Here is a 25,200-nt window from a genome sequence, read left to right as displayed (position 1 = left end):
CAAGGTGGGTAGGGGGAGAATCCAGAGAGGGCGACATCCCAGAAGTCAAATAACTGGAGACTGTCAAAGAGCAGGGAGTGATCAACCATGTCAAAGGTGCGTTGAGGACAAAGAATCTTGACAGTTACATTTATTACAGCAACATGTGACTCGGTGTTGACATTAGAGGGAACACTTTCTTTTTCAAACAATAGAAGGTCACGGGAGTTGGGCAGAGCTGCTGTCTGTAAAGAAAGGGAATGGCTACCAGGAGATAAGGGGTCAACACCAAGTCTAGAAGGGCCACAAGATCAAGCTGGAAGCCACTACTCCCAGATTTTGGAGTAGGTGGAAACAGAATCTTAGTTAAAACAGTTTTACAAACAAGCAAGAATTTCCTGAGAAATTATTTTGAGTGCAATGTGGTGTTTCTAGCTGATCTTTGTAGGAGATGAGGGTGTGGTGTTTGAATGTTTCGGGCTAGCTGATGGTATGGGTAAAGGAATGAACACAGTCTCCATTTGGAATATACAAGGAAATGTAAAATAATAATAAAATATAATTGTAGACATTTGATCCAAATATATGTGGAAAAACATTTTTAAGAAGAAAAAAATGATCAGAATAACTACATTACTGCATTTTTAAAATGTCTTGGGGTTGCTGTCATTTTATCCTTTTTAAAACATCCTTTCAGCGTCTACCAATACCCTGTTTTTACAGAAAGTCGATTTTATTTTTGGACCACACATTAATTTCATTTCCCAGCATAATGACATTCCATTGAACAATTTCACTAGCCCTGAAAAGTGATTTGGTCATTTTGAGTCAGAAAATTAGCATTAGGCGGAAACACAAGATCTCCCATTACTCTGTCTTAAAAAATAAAAAGCTAAAAAGAGTTTTCTGTTTTTACCGCATCTAGTGATCATTCGGGTGAAAAAAAAGTGTCTGTTCCATCCCTTGCAGTGCCAAATTTCATCGCCTTTCCTTCACTGCACAGCTTGTTAAACGTGAACAAGTGCTTTGGATTTCATGGCAGCGTTAAAATTCTTTCTTAAATTGCCTTGGAACTTGGTGGCCCCTTAATTAATCCAGTCACTGCTAGACACTTTGTGTAATATTGTTTATAGAACTGATAGAAAAAACATATCTGTGCTGCAAGGACTGCAAATATAGTGAAACAGCAAACATAGACAAACGTTTGAATGTGGCCATGTGAAATGTCTCAACAATGTGCACAGAATATAGTTGCTGTTATTATTATTATTAATGTTGCTATTTTTAAAGATCTTGCAAAGAGGGAATGTATAAAAAGATTTAAATACCAGGCTGTCTTTGGGCTTTGTTCTCTGATGGAGTTGCTGAAGGAACTTGAGCATGAAAACGACATGTTCCTTCCACTCTGGTGGGTCTCTGGAGTACATACAAGAGGAAGCTGAGACTGCAGACACAGAACTGAGCTAACACGTTGCTAAAATTGTCCAGATTAAAACAATGGAGCTAGACCTACACTAGAAGAGACAAGGGCAATGGCTATGAGGTGGTAGATGTTAGTGGAATATTTCACATTTTGCTGTGTCTTTAGTTCTAGAAAATATAAGAATGACCCAATTCTCTCTTCTCCAGAATTTTAAATTCTAACATTTGTTTCCTAACTTCACTTTGGTGAGGTGCTCCAATGCGTTCTGTTTCCTTGAGTTTACTAAACTGGTGCTACTTCTTTCTAAAGAGCAGAGCTGATCAGCTAAAGCAACTAGTCATTTCTTTATGCAATTCAGTAATCTAAAAGTTGTCTTTGGGCAATCTTGACTCATTATATAAATCCATTATTCTTTTACCAAATCCTAGAAATGAGAAGAGACATCAATTTTTTTCCTATGTGCCAACCATGTGTGCCTTACTTACTTCATCTGGTTTATCTTACGGTAAAATTGAGATGTTACAATTTATATTTTGGAAATAAATCTATCATAATTGAATATCGCAGAATGTGGTGTACAATAATTCCTGGTATTCTTTTGGCTTGTGAATTAAAGGTAGATATCGAAAATAACCCTTGGAAAGTCTTAGCCTAAGAGCATTGCCTGCTGATATATCTTAGCCATAAATCTTTAAGTAGAAATTACATTTAAAACAATCAAATATTTAAAAAGACTATTATGACTATTCATGACTATTATATTGATCTTAAGAATTCCAAAGGAGATTCCAGTCATAGTAGCCTTACTTCCTGTGACAATTTTTGCTTAACATGAAAATAGGCAACAGAAGCCATTGTTCCTCTGTAAGTGCTATTAGCACATGGACATATGTCCTCATTTTTACATCTTCTGCACCCTTTTAGCCCCTGGCCCTTAAGAGGCAGCCAATAAATTAGTGCTGAAACTGTACATTCTCAATAGCAGTCTAATTTTGCATATTAATATGATATAGAAAAAACCCTTGATGATAATTTACATACAAAGTAAACCATTCATTGACGTACAAAAAGTCCCACATGTACCCATTTATCATTTTCTGAGTTTCTACTGTGTATAGCAGGCAGTAATTATGGCTGAGATCTTCTAAAATGATTATAGCACTGCTCTCATCCTTCAGTTCACTGTCTGATGGAGGTGACAACTCTGTAAATTATTACAAAACAGTGTGAAGTGTTGTCATAGAGATGGGCAAAGACTTATCATGGTATGCCTGGAGGAGGCCTTGTCAAGCTTGTTTTGATCTAGAAACACACAATCATATATAGATAGATGATATATGCCAGATAGAAGATAGATAGATAGATAGATAGATAGATAGAATAGACAGATAGACATATATATATATTTTAGAGTTGGAGGCAGTCTCAGAGGTTGTGCTACAAACTTTTAGTCTCTCTTCCTAGAAAAGTTAAATAAAACTGGCTTTCAAATGAATCACAGTAGATAGCATGAATAAAGATACTCTATCATTCACTATTTTAAATAAATAATTTTCCTTTAACAAGTAATTATTTGACACCTATTATAAGCCAGATACTTCTGAAGAACTCAAAATATTATTATCTGAATTTAATATATTGAATATCTATTTACATACTCAAGTGTCTTCTGTTCTAACTTCCTGACATTTATAAATTCTAGCTTTCAACTCTTACTTTCCCTCTCCTTCCCAAAATAATATTTTCTGTATTATTGGTTTCAACTTTGTATGTGAATAGAACTGACCAGAATTCAAAAAAGTATGAATTTAGGAACAGGTACACTGGTGAACAGTTTATGTTCTCAAAGATTTTCCAACCAAGAAATTTTTGTTAAAGCATAAAATGGTGGCTGAACATTGAAGACCACGAAGACTCTAGATATTCAGAAACAGCCTCCAGGTTCAATAGAAAGGACATATCCTGGGCAATAGGTTCTTCTCAGTAAGTTATCTAAGAAAGTAAAATGAAAGAGACTATTGAACTTTTGCACTAGTTATCTGTAAAGAGGACAGAATTGATTTCAAAAACAATTTTTTCCTTTTCACAGTTTTCCCATCCTCCTTTCTGAGTACTAGACATGAAAAATAAATTCTGGCTACTTTCTGCCATTTTGTGAGGTAAAGTGAGTTAAGGTTAATAAATTGTAGCAATTACATAGCTGCATTGTTTTTTGAGACTCTAGCAGGAGAAAAAAGTCCGCACACTGATCAGCAAAGAATATTCTTTCACATATGAGAAAGTGACTCTTCAGTGGAACTCAAGCATAGAAGGACTAGAGGAGGAAAAAACTTAATAGTCACATAAGACGTATGATTTCTGGTAATGGCAGAGTGGCTTGTTTGAAATAACCTGTCTATATTTTTAAAATATAGAAAATATATTTGAAAAATACAACTATTTAAAGGCTCTCAAGAGCAAATATGGAGAAAAAGGAATGAAATTGGAAAATTGGCAGCTTTAGGCCTAAAGGCCCCCCAAGCCTCTACTGCCCCATACTCAGTTTGCATGCTGCCTCATCTGCAGAGAGCTACTGCCTTATTGGTGTGAGGTGTCAGAGGATACAGTTCAGGCTAGCAGAACAATGACCAAGTTTTAGGAGAGTACCTGGAAGAAAGGCTACCATAGAGAGTGTTAACTCAATAATTTACTAACAAGATCCACCCAAGAACTCTGCCTGCAAGGGGGAGACTTTGTAGGGGGGTTTCTTAAAAAAAATACAGCAGCTGGAAACTAAAGAAACTGTATTGTTCTGTTTTCACATTGTTATAAAGAATTACCTGAGACTGGGTTATTTATAAAGAAAAGAGGTTTAATTGACTCACAGTTCCACATGTTTGGGGAGGCCTCAGGAAACTTACAATCATGGTAGAAGGTGAAGAGAAAGCAAGGCATGTCTTACATGGCAGCAAGAGAGAGAGAGACCGAGAGGAGGGGGGAAAGTGCCACACTTTTAAAACCATCAAATCTTGTGAGAAGTCACTCACTGTCATGAGAACAGCATGGAGGAAACTGCCTCTATGATCCAATCGCCTCCCACCAGGCTCTTCCCTAAACTTGTGGGGGTTATAATTCTAGATGATATTTGGGTGGGGATACAGAGCCAAACCACATCATTTCACTCCTGGCCCCTCCCAAATCTTGTGTTCTTCTCACATTTTAAAATGCAGTCATGCCTTCCCAACAGTCCCCTAAAGTCTTAACTCATCTAGCATTAACCCATTTTTCAAGTCCAAAGCCTTATCTGAAACAAGGAAAGTCCCTTCCACCTATGAGCCTGCAAAATCAAAAGCAAGTTAGTTACTTCCAAGTTACAATGTGGGTGCAGGCATTGGGTAGATGCTCCCATTCCAAATGGGAGAAATTGGCCAAAACAAACAAGCTACAGGTGTCATGCAAGTCCAAAACTCAGCAGGGCAGTCATTACATCTTAAAGCTCCAAACTAACCTCCTTTGATTAATGTCTTATATCCAGGGCATGCTGATGGAAGAGGTGGGCTCCCAAGGTCTTAGGCAGCTCAGATCTGCAGGGAATAGCCCCCATGGCTGCTCTCCTGTGGATGCTTTCATGGGCTGGCGCTGAGCGTCTATGGCTTTTCCAGGCTTACAGTGCAAATTGTTAGTGGATCTACCACTGTGGGATCTGGACAATGGTGGCCCTCTTGTCACAGCTCCACTAGGCAATGTCCCGGTGGGGACTCTGGGTGGAGCTCCAACCCCACATTTCCCCTCTGTATTGCCCTACTAGAGGTTCTCCATGCAGAATCTGTCCCTGCAGCAAACTTTTGCCTGAACATCCAGACGTTTCCATACATCCTCTGAAACCTAGGCAGAGGTTCCCACACCTCAACTCTTCTGTGGACCCACAGGGCCAACACCACGTGGAAGCCACCAAGGCTTGGGGCTTGCAATGTCTGAAGCAATGGCATGAGCTGTACACTGGCCTCTGTTAGCCATGGCTGGAGCTGGAGCACCTGAGACACAGGACACCGTGTCCCAAGGCTGCACATAGCAGCATGGCCCTGGGCCCAGCCCACAAAACCATTTTTCTTTCCTAAGCCTCTGGGCCGGTGATGAGAGGAATTGCTATGAAGATCTCTGAAATGCCCTGGAGACATTTTTCCCCATTATCTTGGCTATTAACATTCGGCTCCTTGTTATTTATGCAAATTTCTGTAGCTGGCTTGAATTTCTCCCCAGAAAATGGATTTTTGTTTTCTACCACATGGTCAGACTGCAAATTTTCCAAACTTTTATGTTCTGCTTCCCTTTTAAACATAAGTTCCCATTTTGTATCCTCTCTTTGTGAATGCATATGACTGTATGCTTTCAGAAAAAGTGAGGTCACCTCTTGAATGCTTTGCTGCTTAGAAATTTCTTCTGCCAGATACCCTAAATCATCTCTCTCAAGTTCAAAGTTCCATGATCTCGAGGGCAAGGGCAAAATGCCACCAGTCTATTTGCTAAAACATAGCAAGAGTAACCTTTACTCCAGTTCCCAATAAGTTCCTCATCTCTATCTGAGACCACCTCAGCCTTGATTTTATTGTTCATATCACTATCAGCACCTTTGTCAAAACAAATCAACAAGTCTCTATAAAGTTCTAAACATTCGACATCTTCCTGTCTTCTTCTGAGTCCTCCAAACTGTTCCAATGTCTGTCTGTTACCTAATTCCAAAATTGCTTCTACATTTTCAAGTATCTTTAATAAGCAGTGCCCCAAACTACTGGTACCAATTTTCTGTATTAGTTCATTTTCACACTTATATAAAGAACTACATGAGACTGGGTCATTTATGAAGAAAAAAGGTTTAATTGGCTCACAGTTGCACATGGCTGGGGAGGCCTCAGGAAACTTACAATCATGGCAGCAGGAGAAAAGAAAGCAAGGCACATCTTACATGATGGCTGGAGAAAGAGAGAGAGAAAGCGCCACACTTTTAAAACCATCAAATCTCATGAGAACTCACTCACAGTCATGAGAACAGCATGGGGGAAACTGCCCCCATGATTCAATCACCTCCCACCACTTTCCTCTCTTGACATATGAGGATTACAATTCTAGATGAGGTTTAGGTGAGGGACACGGAGCTAAACCATATCAAGAACTAAGGGGAGATTTCAGCTGATTTTTACCACAGGGGAACTGGAGTCTGGACTTTGAGTACAGTCAAATTGACTATATTCTAGACCAAAAATTATTGTTTAGAAGAATATGAAATATTCCAGAGTCTTCACAAATGTGTCATTTATAATGCATAGATTCAATTTAAAAAATCACTCAACATGCTGAGAACAAGGAAAATGTAATCCATACTCAAGAAAAAAAAAAAAAAACAGTCAGTATAAACTGGCTTGAGAGAACCCAGATGCTGCAATTATCAGAGAAGTTTTAAAGTAGTTACTATAAGTATGTTCAAAAACTTAAGAATGTTATACATATAATAAAACAACAGATGGGTAATCTTAGCAGATGTATGGAAATTGCAGAGAAAAATACCAACTCAAATTCTAAAGCTGGAAAGTGTAGTAACAGAAATAAAATTTTACTAGAAGAATTTAACAGCAGAAGAAACTATTAAACTTGAAGGTAGGTCAAAAGAAAATATCTAATGTAAAATCTGGAAAGAAAAAAAAGTGAAGAAATATGAACAGAACTGTAGCGACATGTGAGACTACCAAGCAGTAACTTATGTGTAATGAAGTCCCAGAAAGAGAGGCAAAGGAAATTTTCTTTTAAATGCTTGAAAACTTTTAACTTATGTTTAGTGAGACCTATGCAAGATAAATGTAGAGAAAACACCAGGAACATCACAGTGAAACTGCTGAAATACAAAGAAAAAAAGGTGGCCTTGAAAGCCACTATTGAAAACTGTCACATTACACACAGTACAATGATACAAATGGTGACTGACTTCTCATCAGCAACAATGGAGGACAAAGTAACTGGAACACATCTTTGCAGTGCTAAATGACAAACACTACTACAGAGAATTCTACATTCAGCAAGACCATCTTTCCAAAACAAAGATGAAATAGACATTTTTGATGTATACAGCTATTATTTATCAATAAAAAAGAATAAAAAATATATTTTAAACAAAAATAAACTGAGGAAATTTGTCATTAGCTGATTTATTGTATAAGGAAAGCTAAAGGAAGTTATATTTTTCAGGCTGAAAAGAAACTATACCAGATGGTAATGTTAATCTCCGTGAGGAACCAAATCACTGAAAAGGTAAAATATGTAAGTAAATAAAAAAGACTTAAGATTTTTTTCTTTTCTTAATTTTCCAAAAAAAAAAAAAATGACTGTTTAAAGCAACAATTATAACACCATAGTATGGAGTTCATAATGTTTATAGGCATAATGTGTCTGACAATTATAGTGCTAAGGATGATGGTGGTGAATTGAACTATATTAGGTTTCTACAATTTTTACATGAGGTAGTAAAACATCAAGACCAAGTGGATTATTTTATGTTTAAGATACATGCTGTAATTTCTGGTAAAACCACTAGTAATACTACAAAGAAATTATGGTTACTAAAATATCAATAATGAGGGGGGGCGGAGCAAAATGGCCGAATAGGAACAGCTCCAGTCTCCAACTCCCAGCGCGAGCAACACAGAAGACGGGTGATTTCTGCATTTTCAACTGAGGTACTGGGTTTATCTCACTGGGGAGTGCCTGACAATTGGTGCTGGTCAGCTGCTGCAGCCCGACCAGCGAGAGCTGAAGCAGGGCGAGGCATGGCCTCACCTGGGAAGCACAAGGGGGAAGGGAATCCCTTTTCCTAGCCAGGGAAACTGAGACACACAACACCTGGAAAATCAGGTAACTCCCACCCCTATACTACGCTCTACCAAGGATCTTAGCAAACGGGCACACCAGGAGACTATATCCCACACCTGGCCGGGAGGGTCCCATGGAGCCTCCCTCATTGCTAGCACAGCAGTCTGCCATCTTGAGGCAAGGCAACAGCGAGGCTGGGGGAGGGGCGCCCACCATTGCTGAGGCTTAAGTAGATAAACAAAGCGGCTGGGAAGCTCGAACTGGGTGGAGCTCACAGCAGCTCAAGGAGTCCTTCCTGTCTCTGTAGACTCCACCTCTGGGGACAGGGTACAGCTAAACAACAACAACAACAACAGCAACAAAAAGCAGCTGAAACCTCTGCAGACGCAAACGACTCTGTCTGACAGCTTTGAAGTGAGCAGTGGATCTCCCAACACGGAGGTTGAGATCTGAGAACGGACAGACTACCTGCTCAAGTGGGTCCCTGACCCCTGAGTAGCCTAACTGGGAGACATCCCCTCCTAGGGGCAGACCGACACCCCACACCTCACACAGTGGAGTACACCCCTGAGAGGAAGCTTCCATAGCAAGAATCAGACAGGTACACTCGCTGTTCAGCAATATTCTATCTTCTGCAGCCTCTGCTGCTGAGACCCAGGCAAACAGGGTCTGGAGTGGACCTCAAGCAATCTCCAACAGACCTACAGCTGAGGGTCCTGACTGTTAGAAGGAAAACTAACAAACAGGAAGGACACCCACACCAAAACCCCATCAGTATGTCACCATCATCAAAGACCAGAGGCAGATAAAACCACAAAGATGGGGAAAAAGCAGGGCAGAAAAGCTGGAAATTCAAAAAATAAGAGCGCATCGCCCCCTGCAAAGGAACGCAGCTCATTGCCAGCAACGGATCAAGCTGGATGGAGAATGACTTTGACGAGATGAGAGAAGAAGGCTCCAGTCCATCAAACTTCTCAGAGCTAAAGGAGGAATTACGTACCCAGCGCAAAGAAACTAAAAAGCTTGAAAAAAAAGTGGAAGAATTGATAACTAGAATAATTAATGCAGAGAAGGCCATAAATGAATGGGCAGAGATGAAAACCATGACACGAGAAATACATGACAAATGCACAAGCTTCAGTAACCGACTCGATCAACTGGAAGAAAGAGTATCTGCGATTGAGGATCAAATGAATGAAATGAAGCAAGAAGAGAAACCTAAAGAAAAAAGAAGAAAAAGAGATGAACAAAGCCTGCAAGAAGTATGGGATTATGTAAAAAGACCAAATCTACGTCTGATTGGGGTGCCTGAAAGTGAGGGGGAAAATGGAACCAAGTTGGAAAACACTCTTCAGGATATCATCCAGAACTTCCCCAACCTAGTAGGGCAGGCCAACATTCAAATCCAGGAAATACAGAGAACACCACAAAGATACTCCTCGAGAAGAGCAACTCCAAGACACATAATTGCCAGATTTACCAAAGTTGAAATGAAGGAAAAAAATATTAAGGGCAGCCAGAGAGAAAGGTCGGGTTACCCACAAAGGGAGGCCCATTAGACTAACAGCAGATCTCTCGGCAGAAACTCTACAAGCCAGAAGAGAGTGGGGGCCAATATTCAACATTCTTAAAGAAAAGAATTTTAAACCCAGAATTTCATATCCAGCCAAACTAAGTTTCATAAGTGAAGGAGAAATAAAATCCTTTACAGATAAGCAAATGCTTAGAGATTTTGTCACCACCAGGCCTGCCTTACAAGAGACCCTGAAGAAAGCACTAAACATGGAAAGGAACAACCGGTACCAGCCATTGCAAAAACATGCCAAAATGTAAAGACCATCGAGGCTAGGAAGAAACTGCATCAACTAACGAGCAAAATAACCAGTTAATATCATAATGGCAGGATCAAGTTCACACATAACAATACTAACCTTAAATGTAAATGGACTAAATGCTCCAATTAAAAGACACAGACTGGCAAACTGGATAAAGAGTCAAGACCCATCAGTTTGCTGTATTCAGGATACCCATCTCACATGCAGAGACATACATAGAATCAAAATAAAGGGGTGGAGGAAGGTCTACCAAGCAAATGGAGAACAAAAAAAAGCAGAGGTTGCAATACTAGTCTCTGATAAAACAGACTTTAAACCATCAAAGATCAAAAGAGACAAAGAAGGCCATTACATAATGGCAAAGGGATCAATTCAACAGGAAGAGCTAACTATCCTAAATATATATGCACCCAATACAGGAGCACCCAGCAACGGCAACAAAAGCCAAAATTGACAAATGGGATCTAATTAAACTAAAGAGCTCTGCACAGCAAAAGAAACTACCGTCAGAGTGAATAGACAACCTACAGAATGGGAGAAAATTTTTGCAATCTACTCATCTGACAAAGGGCTAATATCCAGAACCTACAAAGAACTCAAACAAATTTACAAGAAAAAAACAAACAACCCCATCAAAAAGTGGGCAAAGGATATGAACAGACATTTCTCAAAAGAAGACATTCATACAGCCAACAGACACATGAAAAAATGCTCATCATCACTGGCCATCAGAGAAATGCAAATCAAAACCACAATGAGATACCATCTCACACCAGTAAGAATGGCAATCATTAAAAAGTCAGGAAACAACAGGTGCTGGAGAGGATGTGGAGAAATAGGAACACTTTTTTTTTTTTTTGAGACGGAGTCTGGCTCTGTCGCCCAGGCTGGAGTGCAGTGGCGCGATCTCGGCTCACTGCAAGCTCCGCCTCCCGGGTTCACGCCATTCTCCTGCCTCAGCCTCCCGAGTAGCTGGGACTACAGGCGCCCACAACCGCGCCCGGCTAATTTTTTGTATTTTTAGTAGAGACGGGGTTTCACCGTGGTCTCAATCTCCTGACCTTGTGATCTGCCCGCCTCGGCCTCCCAAAGTGCTGGGATTACAGGCGTGAGCCACCGCGCCCGGCCAGGAACACTTTTACACTGTTGGTGGGATTGTAAACTAGTTCAACCATTATGGAAAACAGTATGGCGATTCCTCAAGGATCTAGAACTAGATGTACCATATGACCCAGCCATCCCATTACTGGGTATATACCCAAAGGATTATAAATCATGCTGCTATAAAGACACATGCACATGTATGCTTATTGCGGCACTATTCACAATAGCAAAGACTTGGAATCAACCCAAATGTCCATCAGTGACAGACTGGATTAAGAAAATGTGGCACATATACACCATGGAATACTATGCAGCCATCAAAAAGGATGAGTTTGTGTCCTTTGTAGGGACATGGATGCAGCTGGAAAACATCATTCTCAGCAAACTATCACAAGAACAGAAAACCAAACACCACATGTTCTCACTCATAGGTGGGAACTGAACAATGAGATAACTTGGACTAGGGAAGGGAAACATCACACACCAGGTCCTATCACGGGGAGGCGGGAGGGGGGAGGGATTGCATTGGGAGTTATACCTGATGTAAATGACGAGTTGATGGGTGCTGATGAGTTGATGGGTGCAGCATGCCAACATGGCACAGGTATACATATGTAACAAACCTGCACGTTATCCACATGTACCCTAAAACTTAAAGTATAATAAAAAAAATCAATAATGAAATAAAAATGGAATACTAAAATATTCAATTATAATATAACATCTAATATGTAATATGACATAAAAATAACACCTATAAATAAAAAAGAAATGCACTAAAACTCCAGTAAATGAGTGAAATAAGAAGCGCAAAGAAATAATCCACAAAGAAAAGAAAATAGAATTGTCAGCCCAGCGTGGTAGCTCATGTCTACAATCTCAGCACTTTGAGAGGATGAGGCAGTAGGATCACTAGAGTCTAAGAGTTCAAGACCAGCCCGAGGAACATAATGAAACCCTGCAGAAAAAAATATCCATGCATGGTGATGCACTTCTTGTAGTCTCAGCTATTTCGGAGGCTGAGGAAGGAAGATTGCTTAAGTCTGGGAGGTTGCGAAGTTTAAGCTGTAGTGAGCCATGCTCGCACCACTGCACTCCAGCCTAGGTGACAGAGTGAAACTCTGTCTTAAAAAAAAGAAAAAAGAAGAAAGTAAAGTAAAATAGTCAATACAAAGGGATGTAGGCAATTTTTGAAGAAAAAATTCAGAAGAGCTTTCTGCAATCATTCAAAGCTATACTGTTATTTGAAAAGACAGCCAGTAAGAAATATCTTTGGGAGATGTTCTAAAAATTTCTAGGAAGAGTCTGAAATAAGCTTGAATTTTTTCTTGACTTATAAATTTATCTTCAGACTTTAAATAAAGTCCACTATACTCAAGAATCTTGTGTTAATAGTGTTTGGAGAAATGTTATTATAACTACCATTATCAATATAATTTATCCTGCTATTTTTCCTGACTTTCTACTTTTACAAGTCAATGCAAGCCAGTGATCTACTCTGTGCTAAGCACTATGCTGTACACTTGTTGTGCATTTTAACTTTCAGTCTGGATTCACACCCATTTCATGGAGAGAAAAATATGGAGGCTTAGGGAGTGTAAGTGACTTATCACAAATCACACAGCTAGTCGGTGGTGGATGGGCAAGTTGGTATCTGGCTCTCTGACTTTCATGTCAACAAATGTAATCATAGAGCTATGCTGAAGGAAGAGAGATGGTACCCGCACACAAAAAGTAAGCTGAAAAGAGAAACTGCCTTAAGGCTTAGAGTTAATGATTGGTAGCAGGTGTAAATGTTAATAGTTAAGAAGACTGGAAGATGTTGAAGCATTCAGGCAGCTATTGTCTGTATTACAAAATGACTTACGATTAACATGGGATAATGATAATTTAAAAAACCGAGTGAGATACAAAACTGTAGTATGAAAATGTGATGACCATACATGTATTTAATATTACTCTTATAAGAATAATGCAGGAATTCAAATTTAGAAAGTAATATACCAGAATATTGAGAGTTACCTCTGTGTTTGGAAGGAGGCATCACATTGATCGCTGCTGTTCTTTATGCTTTCTTATTTTCAAATTTTCTATCTTGAACATGTCTTCTTTCCATACACAGAAACATATTTCTAAAAGAAAAAGAAAATGAAAACACTGCCATTTCAACTGCCCCAGGAAGAAATGTAAACGAATAAACATAATTTCATCAGGGTTTAAAGAGTATCTCTTACAGCAACTGCTTCTGAGAATCTGATATCTTCTCTGAGGGAAACTGCTCATTAAACAGTTTTCAATAATGTGGTGAAGAAATACAGCAAAGTTATTAAAGAGATGATGGCTCTCCTAGGGTACACATACCACAGGGTCCAGAACCACTCTTTAAATATATTTTCATTTGACTACTGCTCCTACGGACTGTGGCCGTATTACCATACCTAATTTCTAAAACTCCTTTTTAATGGGGTCATTCTTCTTGCTTTAAAACTGGCTCATTTTATTGCCTCAGTGCCTCTTTGGAGCCTGGTGGTTTTATGTTTTTTGATACTCACATATGGTTTGCTTTTGCTAAATCAAAGGATACAGTCTGCGTGTGATAACTTTAGGAGCCTTCTAACACCTCACCTGCTCAGTGGTTGCTAAAATTATCTAAAAGTGTTCACTTGTTAATTATACAAATTACAGATAAGGTTTAAAATACAGAGCACCTGGAAGTGGTCATGCATGGCAGCAAAATTTCACTCAAGTATACACGTCTATTTATTATGCATCTATCTATCTATCTATCTATCTATCTATCTATCTATCTATCTATCTACCTATCTACCTACCTACCTACCTATCTATCTATCTATCATCTATGCTTTAAACAATCAGAATTGTTGGGAAGCCCAAGATTTCTGAAATGGAGGGTGAGGAATAATCAAACCACAGTGTTTTTGTTATGGACAGCGTATTCTTGTCTCATTGAGTATATACCTTGTTTATTAAACAGTTCTGCTCCAGTTTAACCCTAGCCAAAGGAGTTTGTATGACTCTGTTGAAAGACTGTGAAAGTGTGTGATGGACATACCTGGGTGAAAGTCCTCTTTTCCTCTCCTCTGGCTGTGTGATTGAAGGCTAGGTATTCAGGATCTCTGAGGCCTGGTTTCCATACCTGCAAATGAAGGTCATGCGAACCAATGATCTACTCTATGCCAAGCACTGCACTGTGTATGCATTTGACATGTGTTTTTTCTTTGAATTCACTCTGATTTCAAGGATGAGAAAATATTGAGGCTCACTGGTTTGTTATGGGGGTTAAAAGAGAGAGGGTTTATAAAGTACAAGGCACAGGCCTCATGTCTCATAGGCACTCAATAAATATTTTTCCAATACTCCAATGTCCTTTGACAAGGGCAAAGCACACCAAGAGAACTAACTCCAATCATAAATTAATGACTTTAACTTTTTAAGCACCTATTTATTTTCTGCCTGTAAAGATGTGTTCCTTCTTTTCTTCTCTGGTGAATTTCTATCCTATATTTCAAGTTCACATTTTATCAACTACACGAGTCTTTCATATTCACTCTATGAATGCTCATTTTTCCTTCCTTCAAATTTCTGTGTCTCAGAATTTATGCCCCTTGGTTTGGCTCCATACATCATTCTGTTGGAATTTTGGTCTATTTTGTAAACTTTAGAGCCCAAGACTTGTAGTCTAATTTTATGATTTACTTCACAAAGATTCAAGGAAAAATATTTAATATTTTGGTGTCCTAGTTTCCTTACTTGCAAAATGAGGAGGGCAGGACCTTACTTAAATATTCCTTGAGGGTAATCCTTAGGTCAAGCTAAATAATATATGTGGAAGTGTCAACTGCATATTTGTACACAGTGGGTTATTCACAAATGCTAGTTCCTGCCCTCAATAGTCCTTCCTAAAACTAATATTTTTGGAGCACAGATCATTTCTTGTTTTTTGTTTGTATCTAATACATGCCCACTTCATGAATTGTTCTGGTCACATTGAAACATGCAGCTTCCTACATGTGCTGTTCTTTCTAAGATAAGCATTTTGAAATTTTTTACCAACTAACTCCTATTCATCCTTCAACACACAGCTCAGGCCTCACTTCCTCCTGGAAGACTCCTGGGCTTATTTAGGCTGGGGTTTTCCCTCCATTCACAAGGCACTATGTGTTTCTGTTATTCTCCTTATCATATTCCATTGCCCACATACATATTTTACTACTATGGTAGACCTTGAGACTCTTAAGTGATTTATTTGTCATTATATACCTTGAAGAGAGTTCGGGTCATGAAATACAGTTGCTCAATGAATGGTTGCTGAATGAATAAGTGAAGGAATGGATGTAGCAAAAATCTCTGGGGAACTGAGTGCTGCAATTGAGCAAAACATCATGTAAGATCCCGGAGATGTTTGATTGCCAATGAGCATGTTCAGCATTAAATTACCCAACATACTGTTAGCATTTTTGGTAATTCTTTTATTCCTCACCATCTTCCATGTCTCAAATTCTCAAATATGGCAAAAGACATGTCAACAGTTGGCTCATTGGTCAGCCATCGTGATGACCTTTGGAAATTTAACCACAAGAGATAGTCTGCCTTTATTTAGCAACTGGTTTACGTAACTTACAAACACTGTAATGGTTCAAACATCACAGTATTTGTATGCATGCAGTAGCTGATCTATAAAACATATGGTATTTTGAAATATTGATCTCTTCAGTGCCAGCAAGCAAGAGATATTAGTGTAGCCTGGGATTCCATTTGTAACTGTGGGATTAGAGTCAGAGAAGTGGAAAATTGGAATGGACCAAAATTCATGTGAAGTGGAAAGTACAGCTGGCAGTAGTGCTAAAGAAGGAGAATAACAAATAAGAGAAGCATTATTTTAAAAGCTGACTCAACCATCAAATGGAAAAGGAGCAGTCAGATGAATAGGCTTTAACTGCCTTGGCTTCCTATGCCTCCAGGTTGACTTTGCAGACTTAAATTCAGCACAACAGCTGGAAAAGGCAAAGCTGAATTGATTTGGAAGCAGGAAAATGTGGCACCCCTATGGGCTCCTGTCACTTCTGTTAAGCAAATAAATGAAAAGAGGAATTCAGAAATAAGTTCACTGTGGTCAGGAAAGGTTGAAAAAATTAATAGAACATTTTCCTAAAGCTTGGAAAATACTTGATAAATTTCTTCCAATGTCATTTGCACTATGAAGTCCTTCTAGACCCTCACCTTCATGTCCACCTGCAGATCTGATCCTCTTTTCTTCTTTCAGTTCTTAACTCTTTGCGATATTTTGGGATAATGCCTTGGGTGCTTGATTTTGTGTATTTACCCATTTCCTTTGCTTTTGGTGGGAATCTGGTTTTACTTGATTTTGTCCATCCAGAGACAAAGTATCTGGCACACTAGCTGGCTATTTTGACTGAGTGGCTGCTAAATCAATCTAGAAGAAATTTAGAAATATTTAGTTCATATCCTACCCACTAGACCTCTAAACAATTTCTATCCAAGAATTTATTCCCCATTCTCAGATGGGGCCAATTTCTCCATTTTTGGAGACAAACCCCCTATCTTTGTCTTTCTGAAAGAGTGAATGTACTAGAGAAAAGAAGAAAGGAAATTGGCTGAAAAGAAATATTTCATGTAATAGTGGTCAGCAGTTCTCATCTCCTTGGTTCTTCTTTCTTTAGTAGTCTCTTATAGGTTAGTGTCTACCATGTTCCTGAGATTAAGCCATAAAAGACCACCTAGAAGATTCTGAGAACAATTTTTATACTAAGTGGAAAAGACAGTAATAGTCAACAAATATGACTCTTCTTTGTTTCTCCATTTTCTTTTTTTTTTCTCTCTAATTATACTTTAAGTTCTGGGGTGCATGTGCAGAATGTGGTGGTTTGTTACATAGGTATATACGTGCCATGGTGGTTTACTGCACCCATTAACCTGTCATCTACATCAGGTATTTCTCCTAATGCTATCCCTCCCCTAGGCCCCCACCCCCATGACAAGCCCTGGTGTGTGATGTTCCCCTCCCTGTGTCCATGTGTTCTCATGGTTCATCTTCCACTTATGTGACAACATGTGGTATTTGGTTTTCTGTTCTTGTGTTAGCTTGCTGAGAATGATGGTTTCCAGCTTCATCAATGTCCCTGCAAAGGACATAAACTCATCCTTTTGTATGGCTGCATAGTATTCCATGGTGCATGTGTGCCACATTTTCTTTATCCAGTCTATAATTGATGGGCATTTGGGTTGGTTCCAAGTCTTTGCTATTGTGAATAGTGCTGCAAGAAACATACATGTGCATGTGTCTTTATAGTAGAATGATTTCTAATCCTTTGGGTGTATACCCAGTAATAGGATTGCTGGGTCAAATGGTATTTCTAGTTCCAGATACTTGAGGAATTGCCACACTGTCTTCCCTAATGGTTGAACTAATTTACACTCCCACCAAAAGTGTAAAAGTGTTCCTACTTCTCCACATCCTCTCCAGCATCTGTCGTTTCCTGACTTTTTCATGATCGCCATTCTAACTGGTGTGAGATTAAGAAGATATTTATGCAGCCAACAAACATAAGAAAAAAAGCTCGTCATCAACAGTCATTAGAGAAATACAAATCAAAATTACAATGAAATCTCAGTTTTCTTTCACGTAGGGAGGGCCATGCAGTCACTTCTGGCCAATGAACTATCAGGAGGTGCTTCATCTCCCTTTCACACTAAAGTAGTAAAAAAGCCCAAGTGCAATTTGCTACCTTTTCTCTTGCCTGTTATAGCAATAGAGGAGGCTGCATACCACAGATGGTGTTCTATAAGATAGTGGAGCCTCCCTGAACCCAATCTTTTAGTATTATGAAACCTCCACCAACCCACTGGAGGCATACAGCATAAGGAGAATCAATTGTATGTTTTAAGTAGATGCATTTTGGGGACTGCTTGCTACGGCAGCATAACCTAGGCTATCCTGACTAATATCCATTACTTACACATTACAGCAATTCATATATATATATTATATACATATATATGTACACACACACGTACACACACACACACATATATACGTGTATATGTATAATTCATTTGTGGATGATAGGTTCATAGAGTTTGAGTGAAATGAAGCTTCTTGAAGCACATTCTTATCCTTTGAAGGAGACGTCATGATACTAAGTGACTGTTCTTTGTATAGCATCATTAGTGCCACTGAAACTCACCAAACAATTGATTTGTTAGTGTGGCTTGCTTGAACAAAATTATCACATTTAATAGGGGAAAGGGAGGATAAAGGAGGATTATAAAATATATTTTCTGCTTTCCAAAAACTGATAAGTAAACTTTATTGTTTTGAGGATGAGAAATATTATGCAGTTGAAGCAATAATGTAACAAAGCAAGAAAACATTGAGTAATACTGAATAAATGTAATTTTCCACTGAGGCCCAAATACATGGATAAAGGTGAATCTGCTTTGACATAATTGGACTCTACCATCTTATCTTTGAATCACTGTGGTGATCTCTTAGACAACTGTCCTTGACGAGTGCCTCTTTTTCGCTGCTGAGCTCTAAATGAATAAGGTGAAGTGGGTTAAGAGGAAGTTCCTCAGAGGGACTGTAAGTTGAACTTGACCTTGAAGGATATACAAGAAACAGATACTTGAGGAATTGCCACACTGTCTTCCCTAATGGTTGAACTAATTTACACTCCCACCAAAAGTGTAAAAGTGTTCCTACTTCTCCACATCCTCTCCAGCATCTGTCGTTTCCTGACTTTTTAATGATCGCCATTCTAACTGGTGTGAGATTAAGAAGATATTTATGCAGCCAACAAACATAAGAAAAAAAGCTCGTCATCAACAGTCATTAGAGAAATACAAATCAAAATTACAATGAAATCTCAGTTTTCTTTCACGTAGGGAGGGCCATGGATGTTGGGAAAAGCATCCAATGCTTTGAGAAGAAAGATTAGAATGGAGGGGTTATGGGAATGACTGCTTGGGTGGACCAGGGGATATGTTAGAAAACAATAGAGGTGGTCCAGGTTGTGGGGGTTGGGGGGACTCTTCTTCTTCTCTTAGAAAAATAATTCTTCGTTAGTTAACCTTGTTTGTTGGTTAATCTTGTGCATTCTTCACTGTCAAGTTTGTAGTTTCTTTGAGGTGATTAAAATGTGAGAACTTTTCAGTTTTCACCAAGGTATACGATTTTCAATCATTTCACTATCCATACAAAGCCACGAACTCATTCCCTAATCTCTGTCATCATCTATCCTTTATCCTTTTTATCATCACTCTTGCTCTTACTATTAGATACACAGGCTGAGGTACAGCAGTGAAGTGTCTATGAGGATGGCTTGTATTCTAGATGGAACCCTAGGATGATGTTTACTTTCTCATGTCTTCGTTTATTCTTCTGTTTATTTCGCAAGTGTTAATTGAGCATCTACTATTGTGCCAGGTGTTAGGGATATAAAGAAGAACAGTGTATTCTCTGCCCACAGAGTCTTAGAAGGGAAATAGGCTTACCACATCCTGCAGTGCAGAGGGTTAATTATATAAGAGTTACGATTGAGGAACAGTAGAAGGACTTAACTCCTGATAGCTGAAGTTCAAAACTGACCAGAATTTTATGTCAACTGATCTCTGGTTTTGACTTACTTGACTTAGCTACAACTAAAATATTTCCTTTTGGGTTAGTCTGATCCTGATGCATAAAAATGGACTCAATATCTTCCACTAGGGGTGCTTCCAGCAGCCACATGCCACATGAAATAGGAATTGGGTACAATGACTCTCCAAAATAATTTTGGAGTATTATTGCCCAAAAAAGGAAGAAAATGATACAAATAGAAAAAAAATCACAAGTATCTACTACCTGTTGGTGAGCCTATCTCAACAGAATTTTAGGAAGGCATGGAACAGACCAGTTCAGAGGGGAGAAACCTAGAATATAAACTAGATCTGTCTTGAAGGGAAGAAAAGGTACATGGAAGTATGATACTCTCTTTTTCCCTTCAGATTCAATCTCTAGCCTTCTTTCCACCCTCTTCTGTTTGCCAAGAAACCGGCTTCTATGGGATACTGTAGCCAAGATTCTTTGCTGCATGACTTCCTCACTCAGAAGATGAGAAGGTGGAAGCAGAGAGAGGGAGAGTGTGTATTCACCTGGCTCCCTCCCTGCTAAGCTGAGATGGGCATAACCTTCTGTCCTGTCCCATGATCCCAAGTAGAGAGAACATCTACAGCTGCTATTAAAATTATGGCAATCACCCTCACCAAGGTCTACAGTGTTGTCTCTCTTTTTGCCTTTCAAGGCTAAAGGATGGAGCTGCTGCCTGCTGTTGCTGGCCCTGGGGCGCTTCACTGTTCCTTGTTGGCTCCTCTTAACCTTGTTCACATCATTTAAGTATGTGAAATATTACTCTGCTTGGGTGGGGTCTGTTTCTTGCTGGGTCTCCTAATGCAGGACCTAGGTGCTGGTGTTGCGTGAGATGCGACTGAGGACATAGAGCTCAACATTTAAAGACTACAGAAATGGATGGCAGGTCACCACTGGCCCAGGCAGGTGGAGTTGCAGCAGGCTTGCAGAGCGTATTGAACGGTAGCCCAGGAACAGGCGACATACACACCCAAGCTAGTCAGGGAGGGGTTGATGGCAAGTAATAGCAGAGTCACTGCACTGGACAGCTCCAGTGATCACTATTCACACTGCCTTCTAAGTAATACAAATATTTTCATTGACATTCAGAAGCCAATTCTGGCCTTAGAGTGAAAGTTACACAAGATAAAGTACTGATAAACATAAAGATGATGGTAATAACACCAATTTTTAAAATTCAAATGAGAGTACCAGCAATTCTTCCAATGGCTGCATTTCCTTTGGTAGGTTATTTATTTATTTTTATTTTTATTATACTTTAAGTTCTAGGGTACATGTGCACAACGTGCAGGTTTGTTACATATGTATACATGTGCCATGTTGGTGTGCTACACCCATTAACTCGTCATTTACATCAGGTATTTCTCCTAATGCTATCCCTCCCCCTGTCCCCGACCCCATGACAGGCCCCAGTGTGTGATGTTCCCCGCCCTGTGTCCAAGTGTTCTCATTGTTCAATTCCTACCTATGAATGAGAACATGCAGTGTTTGGTTTTCTGTCCTTGTGATAGTTTGCTCAGAACGATAGGTTATTTAAACTCTCTAAGCCTCGGTTTCCTCATCTATGGACTAAGGATAACAACAGCCACTCTTGAGTGGAGCTAATCTTGTAGCAGCCCATGGGAAGTATAAGCTTGGCAAAAATGTGGTGATGGATTTCTGAGCACAGCACCTGGGGTCCATTGTGTGTGCCCTGTAGCTAGAAGGTTGTGATGTGCATGCTCTTGTGCATCAAGTGGCAGAAGTTTGATTTTAAGGAATGGTATATAGCCTCAGAGCCAAACTAACCACCAGGTTGCTTGGTGCCAAGTGACCTGAATTTGAAAATTCAGCTGTCTGGGCGCGGTGGCTCATGCCTGTAATCCCAGCACTTTGGGAGGCCGAGGTGGGCAGATCACTTGACGTCAGGAGTTTGAGACCAGCCTGGTCAAAACAGGGAAACCACATCTCTGCTGAAAATACAAAAATTAGCCAGATGTGGTGGCACATGCCTGTCTGTAATCCCAGCTACTCGAGAGACTGAGGCAGGAGAATTTCTTGAACTTAGGCAGCAGAGGTTGCAGTGAGCCAAGACCACGCCATTGTACTCCAACCTGTGTGACAGAGCCAGACTGTCTCAAAAACAAAACAAAACAAACAAACAAACAAAAACCACAACTATTTAAAATTCTTTCTGAAGAATGGACAATGTCCTTCTCAGAGTATGGGGTTAAGTTAAGCAGCAAAAATTGATAGTAAAATGTTATAATGTGGTACAGGGCTTAGTCAGGCATTATATTATCATGTGGGTTATATAACAGAGAAAAACACACAAAAACCCCAAACAAAACAAGAAGCATCTGTGATAAACAGCCTTATTTCTATAGGTATTTAGCAATGCTAAAGGGTATCAAAGACTTTCATTAGGGAAGTAGGCTTCTTAGCATTACTCCAACCCCACCCAAGCCATCAGAGTAATTAAACTCCATATGCTTCCATCACAGTTCCTGTATTTTTTTTTTAAGTATTCAGAGTTAGCTTGTTTGCTGCATAATACATTTGGATGACAATCTAAGTAATCAACCTAATAATTTATTTAAAAATTGAACCTGTGACTTTTTGCGTCTTTTCAAGATTTTTCTTTTTTGTCTCAGAAAATCAGTTTTAATGAGATTATATCAAGAGTTAGTTTTAATGAAGGGTTTATGGCAAAGGCATTCCAGTAAGTACTTTTATCTAAGAGGCCTAAAGGGCATTAAAAACATCTATTTGTATACTCATCAGTTACAGACTTATCTAAAATAAACAATAATAATATTGTCATGAGAACGAAAAATTCTGTCACACAGAGATTAGAAGCAGCTCAGCATTAAACTATAACTGATGGCAATCCAATTAAGCCATATATTTCCTCCTTGGTTTAGGGTTACTTGCTCGACACTCTATGGTTCCAGACTTTTGTATTTGCTCTGACCACAATTGGTATTACAGCTTACTATCATTTCAATTTTATGGAAAATTACAATGCAGAATAACATGCTTTTAAGACATAATGATTATGTGTTTGGAGAGTAGAGTGAATTATTAAATCACAAACTCTGACTATCTCCCTAAAAGTGATAGGTCAGTGAGTCAGTTTGTCAAACTTTGACAAGAAGTTGGGATGGGTAGTGTTGAAATAAGATGAAAGGAGCAATAAGGTGGCCATATCCCAGTGATATCTGCCAAATATTTAATTAAATAGCATCTGAAGGTGTAGACCAGTTAAATCAGCTTTTTTTGTTTTTTTCTTTTCTTGCATTTACACACTGTAGAAAGATCAATTCAACCAAAAGATATATTTAATCTAATTATCTATGCTGTCATTCTATGTGCAGCAATGGGAGCCAGGGAGGGAGGGGGCCTGGGTAGGAGAAGGGGGGTTCAGAAGGGGAAGCACTGGCTCTTGTACATAAAATACGATGAATCAAGCCCAGTCAGTGTTTCAGTTCGACACATCTTCTCTTCATATAGGCCCAGACCTGATCATGATAAAAATTATTTATGTTTGTTCAACTTCCAGAAGGAGCTAGTAGATTAAACAGGAAATGAATTTTGGTATTTTCACTAATTGATTTTACTCATCTAATTTATTTGTATTTCTACAAGAAATTAGTGAGCGGCTCCTATATTTCAGGCACCATTTCAGGCACTGGCATCATAAAAATGAGTGAGGCATGGTTTCTTTTCTCTTTAAGCTTATAGTTTGCTGGGGGAAGGCACATATGTTTATAAATCAATACTGATAAATGTCAAAAGTGCTATTACAGAGATTGGTGGAGGGTAGAGAAATTGTCTTTTTTTTTTTTTTTTTTAAGCAGAGTCTCACTTTGTTGCCCAGGCTGCAGCGCAGTGGTGCGATCTCGGCTCACTGCAATGTCCACCTCCTGGGTTCAAGCGATTCTCCTGCCTCATCCTCCTAAGTAGCTGGGATTACAGGCCCATACCACCACACCTGGCTAATTTTTGTATTTTTATTAGAGATGGGGTTTCACCATGTTGGCCTGGCTGGTCTCGAATTCCTGACCTCAGGTGATCCATGCACCTCAGCCTCCCAAAGTGCTGGGATTATAGCCGTGAGCCACCGCACCTGGCCGATGTTGCCAATTTTTGTCAGTGGTAGGAAGAGGGTAGCAGTGAGGGCTCTGGGTGAAGGTGACAGCTGAGCCAGAGTGCACAGGTGGAACTTTGGAAAAGCCTGGTGTATTCATCAGCCTAAAGTAGAGAAGCTCACGTTGACTGGAACTGCAATGAGAAAAGAGGCTGCAGAGATTAGTGGGGGCTGTCTGTGGGTCTCTGATGTCTTATTAAGGAGCTTAGAATTCATTTTAGAAGCTCTGGGAGAGGTTTTAAAGGCAGGATAGAAACATGGCCAGGATTGTATGTTAGACAGGCATCCATAGAGAGGAAAGATCTGATGGCATGTGTGCAGCTGGAGATGAGGAGACGATGGGGATGATAGGGCAAGAACAGCAATGACTGAAATTTACTGAGCTCTTAATGTGTGCCAGGCATGTTATATGGATTTGTGGATTTAATCCTTACTATGACCTGAATGGTACCTACTATCAGTTAATGATAGTTTATTAAACAGAGAAAAATACCAGGGGAGGTTAAATAACTTGTCCAAGGTAGGAGAATAATGGCTGAGCTGGACTTTAACTCAGTCACTTCATCACTCTTTGGTCCTTCCTACCCAGGGAAGGTGTGTGGCCATCATGACCCATGACAAAGCGATGGCAGATGGAAGGAGACAGGGCACAGTAAAAAGACATTAAGAAGGTGAAATTTGAGAGTGCTCACTTAACTGATGCAATAATTTCTTTGTAAATATGCCAGGTCTTTAAATCCAGTAGTCTAGACCTCCAAATTAACTGATTCTGAGGCTACTATGTTTCATTCTATTAGTACTTTTAAATTTACTGTGGAATAATCCACGGGCTTTGTTTAAGGCAGGAGTACTCTCAGCTTTTGAGGCTAAAAGCCAAACCAAAATGAAGGCTTTTAAGGTGTCATGGGTCAAGCGCCCCTCGAGCATCCCCTGAGCTCTCAGAGTGGCCTGTGTTTCTTTCTTTCTTAGTGTTTACCATGCTGCACTGGAACAATCTGGTTGCTGCTCTGTATCTTTCTCCAAACTGCTGTTTTGAGGGCAGGGATAATTTTCCAGGTCAGTTAAATCCAACAAACATGTACGGAGAGTCTGCTGTATTGTAGGGGGCAGGCATTATTTTAGGCTCTGGCAATAAGTTTATATACAAGATATAGTTCTGGCCAGACAGTTGAAGGGGAAGCTGATGTATTTTAAGCCCATTTCATTGCAATGTGGTGGGAGTGCT

The sequence above is a fragment of the Macaca mulatta genome, chromosome 12 (assembly GCF_049350105.2).
Source record: "Macaca mulatta isolate MMU2019108-1 chromosome 12, T2T-MMU8v2.0, whole genome shotgun sequence".
NCBI lineage: Eukaryota > Metazoa > Chordata > Mammalia > Primates > Cercopithecidae > Macaca > Macaca mulatta.
The sequence above is the reverse complement of the archived record's forward strand: the minus strand, read 5'-3'. Positions refer to the sequence as shown.